Here is a 7,329-nt window from a genome sequence, read left to right as displayed (position 1 = left end):
CCGCTAACTTGTCCCCAAAGGCACATTTGTTCCTTAACTCATCCAGGAGGGAGCTGTCTACCCACCTCTGTCAGAGCCTAGCTCACGGTAGCCCTTCAGAGACAGATTCCTAGACTGAGACAAGGGAGGTTGACCTCCCTCGGGTCTGCGTGTCAAGATAATACAGTTCACCATGCACCAGCTATTAGGCAATTCTGAACAAATCAGCCCGTTTCCTGATAGGACTTTCATAAGTTGTCACCAAGTCAGCTCTGACACCACAGCATAGAAGCCATCTGAGTCAGCAGCAAAGGCAACAGCAGGGGGCATTGAGGGAATTTCCCCCAAACATTCCTGACTCCCAGCAAGGACTCACAGGGGACTAGAGGTGAATGTGGTGATGATCACAGAGCTGGAAGGAGGCCCAGAGGCCATCTGGGCTACCTTTACCAGCTCCCCTGAGAGTGGCTGTCCAGATTCCCTGAACACCTCCAGGAAGAGGGAGCCCTCACCTCCTGAGGCAGCCGAGGATGCTTGGGGAGGGCTCTCCTGCTTGGGGGAGTTGTTCTCACCTCCAGCCTCAACTGGCTTCTTTCTGGCTTCCCCCCATGGTGAGGCTCTGCCCTCTGGGGCAGGCTGAACAAAGCTGATCGCTTGTCTACACAACTGCCTTCCAAGCACTTGACATCTCGAGTGTGCCCCCTGAGTCTTCCCAGACTGAACACCCCTAGTCCTTTTCTATAGCCCTCAGACGACATGGACTCTGGATGTTCTCCCCCTTGATAACGTCTTTCTTAAACTGTGCAGAACTGAACGCTGTACTCCAGATAAGCTGACCAGGGCAGAGGACAGAAAGCCTGTCACCTTGACTCCTGGAAGCCGTGGAGAGGTAGGACAGAGTGCCCTGACTCAAGAGGTAGAGCTCTGGGCTTCAGATCTTGCCTTTGACACTTACCACCCATGTGACCCTAGGATGTCCGAGTAACCTCCTTGGGCCTCAGTTTCCTTTTCTTTTTTTTTCTTTTTTCTTTTTGACTAGGCAATGGGATTAAGTAACTTGCCTAGGGTTATACAGCTAGTATATGTATCTGAGGCCAGATTTGAACTCGGGTCCTCCTGAATCCAGGGCTGGTGCTCTATCCACTGTGCCACCTAGCTGCCCCATCAGTTTCCTTTTCTGACAAATGAAAGGGTTACTTAGACCGATGGCCTCTCAGGGCCCTTCCAGCTACAGAGCCATGCCCCACGATGATGCAGCCCAAGATTGGGGCCTTTTTGGTTGCCACATTGCAGTAATGATGTAGGAGAAAGAATGTGGTCTGTGGAAAAGGGCAGGGCATTGGGAGTTAGGAAGCACCCAAGACACTCTGTAATTGCCCTCTGCCAATATAGCACAGGGTTCCTGCCCTCAGAGAGCTTGAAGTCCAGATGGAAACAGTTACCAGAGACTTCTCAAAGTCTCAACACCACCAACTAGATTGTCGGGAGTGGGAATTGGGAAAAGTAGCGAGTGTCAGGGCATAGGGAGGAGAAGGAGATGGAGAAGGAGAAAAGGGAGGAGGAGAAGGAAATAGAGAAGCAGAAGCAGAAGGAGAAGGAGGGGAATCAGGAATGTTAGAGCTCATCCCAACCGACCCTGTCATTTTTCAGAACCCCAGGGAGGTTTAATGACTTGTGTTTTTCTCTTTCTTCCCTCTTACTTCCTCCCCACGCCCAGCTTCCCTCCTGCTTAACTTCCTTATTCCTGTAGACTGCATCAGCATTCTTCCAGTCACCCAAGCTCAAATAACTCAGAGCCATTCTGGACTCCTTCCTCTCTCCCACGCCACACATCCAATCTGTTATTTCTGCTTTTATTATCTCTCTTGGAGAAGTTCCTTTCTCTCTACTCACATAGCCATGCCTCTAATCTAGTCCTTCTTTACCTCTTGACTCCTAATTGGTCTCCCTGCCTCCTTGCCTCTACACAGCTAGCAAGGTGATTTTGTTCATGCATAGGTGTGACTATGTTGTTCCCTGGCACAGTGGAAATGCAAGGATTTCCTGTTATTTCCACGATCAAATATAAACTCCTCTGCTTAGCATTTTAAAGAATTCTGAACTTAAACATCACAAAAAAGAGTATTTCCACACCTGCAGAACAGTAAAATCCCAAAAGAGGATCTTTTATGCAACAGTGACTCTTCATGCCACAAAAATTTCCTTTTTCAAATTAAGTTCTACAAGTTACTTTCAAAACTCTACTTGTTTGTTCATTTAAAGAAAATATTTCCATGGCCTTCTTTTTTTCTGGCATCACTATTGCTAACCCCCCTCCCTTCCCCCATATACAACCTAAACACTCCCCTCCCAGTTTACAGAGAGAAAGTAAGGAGGAGGAAAAAAACCACCCATGTAACAAATAAACATAGTCAAGCAAACAAACCAAAAAGTCCACGCAGTGGCCAAGTCCAGAAATGTTTGCCTCTGCACCTTGTGTCCATCATCCAGTCAAGAGATGGGCCGCATACCATCATAGGTCCTCTGGCAACATGATTTGCTGTGGCTTCGATCAGAATTTTTCAGCCTTCCAGCTGTTTTCTTGTTACAATGTTGTCGTCCTTGAATGCATCTTTCTTCTGGTTCTGTTCACTTCACTTGCTGTCAGGTCAGAATTCTTTGAAATTGTCTCTTTTGTCCAATGGTCAGCCCAACAATAATTGCTTACATTCATATACAATCTGTTCAGCCATAAAAGGCAATCTCAAGTACACTCCTGGATTCCAATTCTTTCTATCTCCTCTTCCCCAACCCCCAAGTTTAATCCCCCCCTTCAGGATCAGAAATTTTCTTTGCTTGTGACTATTCCCTCCCCTCCTTCCTCACTGTATATTTTTCTTCTCAAACACCCCAAGTATGAAGAATAGTAAGTCCTGCTTCCTTCTTCTTATTTTTTACACTAGTGTATTCCTTTTATCCTATTAAAGAAATTGTTTAACTCAGTATCCTTTGAAGACTTTCAGGTTCTGGAGGGATACTTGTTTCTTGTCCCATCATCAGGCTGTTTAGCACTCCACCATCACACGATACCTTCTAAATTGCAGGAATAAAATCACCTTTCTAAGATTCTCTGTACTTGTGTTTGTATTTCAAAATCCCTACTCAGGGGCAGCTAGGCTTTGAGGTAGATAGAGCAATAGCCCTGGATTCAGGAGGACCTGAGTTCAAATCCAGCCTCAGACAAATAACACTTACTAGTTGTGTGACCCTGGACAAGTCATTTAACCGCATTGCCTAGCCCCACCCCCCAAAAAAAATTCCTACTCAGCTATAGTCTTTTCATCAAAAATTCTTGAAAGTCTTCTATTCCATCAAACATCTATTTTTTTTTTCTTCTGGAGGATTATAATCAGTTTTTCGGGGTAAATTATTCAGGATTTTAGTCCTGCATATTTTGCCTTTGGAATATTGCATTCCAAGATCTCCTCTGGTTTTTTAGTAAAAACTGTTAGATCTTGTGCCAACCTGACTTTAGTTCCACGATATTTGAACTTCCTAGTTTCTTCCTGGATGCTTGCAATGTTTTTCTTTGATACAAGAACTTTGGATTTTGGCTATGACATTCCTGGGGCAGTTCCTTTTGGTGTTTCTTTCAGGTGGTATTCAGTATATTCGTTTTATCTTTACTTTGCCCTCTGGTTCTAAAAGATCTTGTCAGTTTTTATTTGTGATTCCTTGAACAACAGTAATGCTCAGGCTTTTTTTTTTTATTGTGGTTTTCAGAGAGTCTGAATACTTTCAAATTATGTCTTCTTGGCCTGTTTTCCAAGTTTTTTTAAAAATGTCAAATATCTTACATTTCTTCTATTTTTCAATCTTTTGATTATTTTGTGATGTCTTGCTGTCTTATGGAGTCATTGATTTCTGTCTGGAGTATTCTGGTTTTCTGGGGATCTCTTACTTGGGTAAGGTTTACCACTTTTTCTTCTAAACTACTTATTGTCCTCCTAATTCTCCAGAATTAGGAGGCCCTCCCTTAGGGAGTTAAACCAGTTCAAACCAGTTAAATCAGCAAAACAGTTATGTACAAACAAGCTACAAACAGAATGACCAAGAAACAACCCACGGAGGGAAAACACTAGCATTAAGGGAGATGCAGATAGGCTTCTTGTAGGGGTAGCTTAGCTTAGCACAGTGCCTGATCCATATTAAAGTGGTTAATAAATGTCTCTTGACTCACTGACTTGCCCAATATCACACAGCCAATAAACAACAGAAACCCCCCTTTTTTCTTTAGTTTATCATTTTCAAGAAGTCATGACCTTTAGTAGATGCAGTAGGCTGTGGTAGATAGAGTGCTCAGCCCAGAATCAAGAAGACCTGTGTTCAAATCCTGTCTGTAACACTTACTAGCCAGGTAACCATGGGCCAATTACTTAATTTGGCAGAATCAGTTTTCTCATCTGTAAAATGGAAAGAATACAGTGGGGTAAAGAAGCCACCTAACTAGCGAGCCCAATTTCACCTCCTGGCTTGCGGTTAACATCATTGCTTTCTGGTTTGATTTTTTTTCCCCTCAGTTGTTACTCTTCTCATTCCAGCTGGAATGTTTGACATAAATCACACCAGAAAGTCCCCGACAAAACCCAGACTTACAGATTCTAACCGAACCCAATTTCTCCTCTGCTGATATTTAGCAGATGTCTCCAGGGGAGGGGTGGTGGTTACTACTTGAGTTGGGAAAATACTAGACACTAAAAAGAAAAATCTCTTTTCTTCCCTGTTACAATGACCTGTCTCATCCTTTGCTTTCTCTCTGTGTGTTCTTTCTCTCTTACTAGACTATAAGCTTCTTCAGGAAATGGACTCAGGTTTTTCCCTCCCTGTCTGCTCTCCAGTGCCCAGCAGGGAATTGGAAACATCCGGTAAATATTTGTTAAAACTCTAAGATCCCACATCATACCTGATAAAGTGCAGAATGTTAAAGATGTTAATAAAATTCAGTACTGGTTAGACTATGAGGAAACAGGCATACGATTAAACAGGGCCATAACTAAGGGTGGGCAAATACAGTTGTGCCCCAGGATACCTGGCATCTGGGGCCATGCTTCCATCTCTTGGCAGTCTTCCTTCACCTCATGGTTCTCTGCCTACCGCTGGGCTTCTATACTTGGTGGTTGTCAAAATTCTCCCCTGGGGCACACTGTCAGCCACATCCTGGAGCCCAGAAAGATGATAACAGTCATACCCCTGCCTCACCACAGGGAACTAGGACACCTAGTTATCTTTGGCTGCAACTTGAGGTCACAAGATTGGTTTCCTGGGGGTTGGGTTGCCTCTTCCCCAATATGATGGCAAACGACTTGAGACTTGACATTAAGGCACCCAAGATATAGTGAAGGTGAAGGTTGGTCAGGGCCAAATGGGGCAATATCCCAAGCCCTTGACTTGTTCTAGGTGAACCACAAGCTTGCTTCCTGTCAAGGTGGAATATCATCCCCTGGGGGCTTTAATCCCCTACCTCTTATAGTACCTGATGCCTCAAGATCTCCCCTTTCTCCTCCTATCATGCTCCACAGGTACCAGACCTCCTGACCGTGGCTCTTCTGTCAGACTGCTGGTAGAACGGCAAATAGGTGTGATCTGTTTAGGAAATTATTACATAATTTTTTTAAAAATTTAAACTGTGTCAAAGACCTTTGACCCAGGGGTCCCACACTTGAGTCCATATCTTAAGAATGCCATTTACACTCTCACCTTTTCCCCCTGGAATCCCTAGGTTCTTTTAAAACACCAACCAGGTGTCACCTTCTACAACGAGACCTTTCTCCTCTTCAGTACCCAACAGTGAATTGGAAATATCCAGCAAATATAAGCTGAAACTAAGATGGATTCTATAGCGGTGAAACCAATATAGAAGAGTAAAGGCAAGGACTTGCCTGAGCTCTCCGCAATTCCCCTCCAAACAACTTGAAAATAATGCCTCAAAATGAGCTCTGGAGTGGCAGAACCAACAGCAGAATGGGGTCAAACAATTTTCCAGCACAAGACAACTTGGAAGATTTGCAGGAAAGGTCTATCTCCCCGGGGTAAGAGCAGATCACAGTCCAGACATAACCTTTGTCCAATTGCTTGTCTTCTCAATGGAGGGACAGGGGAGGGAAGGAGGGAGGGAAAGAATTTGGAACTCAAATTTTTTGAAAAAAAAAGTTAATTGTTTTTCATACAACTGGAAAAATAAAATGTTTTTTAAAAAATAATTCTGATTCCCCTGTTATACCTGACAAATTAGCAGAGTATTAAAAATAATTTTTAAAAATCCAATGCTGTGCAACTGGTAAATAAGATATACAGGAAATGGGGTATCGAAATCTATCCTGTCCTACAAGAAAATTGAAGGGGAAGGGGATAAGAGAAGGGAAGGGAGAGATAGAAGGAAGGGCAGATTAGGGAAAGGGGTATTCAGAATGCATTCCATCTTGGGGTGGGGGGAGGGATGAGATGGGGAGAAAATTTGGAACTCAAAATCTTGTGGAAGCAAATGTTGAAAACTAAAAAATACATAAGTTAATTTTAAAAAATTAAAGAAAATTTTAAAAAAAGAAAAAATAAAGGGCAGTCCAAACCCTCCCCCTGAAAAATCATCTAATGCTGGCAGGATTGTAAGGGAGAAAGGCATCTTATTAAATAGTCATAAGTAAGGGTGGGCAAATGGGGCTTTGAGCCATGACACCTGTATCTGGGAATGGGCATCCTTCCCTTGAAAGTCTGCTATCACCTCACAATTCTTTTAGTTCTGATTATTAATGATCCTTCCCTCTCCCAGTGACACTGTATTTAGTGATTGTGTTTGTTTGTTTAGTGACATTGCATTTACTTTGTCTATGCAAATGTACTTGCTGCATCAATATTTCCACCCAGGAGAATGTAAGCTTCTGGAGGGCAGGAACTATTTTTCCATTTGGTGGTTGCATCCCAGTTCCTAGTAGATTGGGTTATTCTAATGGGAGAGGGGGAGGGGATGTGGAGGGGACTGGATCTGTATCTGTGATGGTGATGAAGATGGAAGGATGTAAGGAGGAAAGGCCTTCTAGTAATGAAGATCAGTACCTGGTGGTCTGGGAGAGTTACCCAGGGGAATTCACAGGTCAAGTGCCTTTCCAGGCTCACACAGCCAGGAAATCCAATCATCTGCCGGTCAACATGGTTAAAAACACCTCTGGGGATACAAAGAAAAAGCAACAGCCTGTACCCCAAGGAGCCCCCAATCTAATGGGAGGGACAACCTATAAGAAATCAGAACGTAGGAGATAACTACAGAATAAATCAAAGGTAGCCTTAGAGAAGGGATGCTTACCCTAGGGGCTGTGA

General features: G+C 43.6%; 1 long non-coding RNA gene across 1 annotated transcript; it reads left to right on the top strand.

Annotated features, from left to right (window-relative positions):
- Window positions 1-247: 247 nt before the first annotated feature.
- Window positions 248-6,107, top strand: LOC110198089 (uncharacterized). The gene is made up of 4 exons (XR_002321648.2): window positions 248-367; window positions 787-868; window positions 4,800-4,883; window positions 5,738-6,107. It is a non-coding gene; the product is annotated as an uncharacterized LOC110198089 (long non-coding RNA).
- The last annotated feature ends 1,222 nt before the right edge of the window (window positions 6,108-7,329 follow it).

The sequence above is a fragment of the Phascolarctos cinereus genome, unplaced genomic scaffold (genome assembly GCF_003287225.1).
Source record: "Phascolarctos cinereus isolate Bilbo 61053 unplaced genomic scaffold, phaCin_HiC Scaffold_5;HRSCAF=322, whole genome shotgun sequence".
Taxonomy (NCBI): Eukaryota; Metazoa; Chordata; class Mammalia; order Diprotodontia; family Phascolarctidae; genus Phascolarctos; species Phascolarctos cinereus.
The sequence above is the reverse complement of the archived record's forward strand: the minus strand, read 5'-3'. Positions and strand labels throughout refer to the sequence as shown.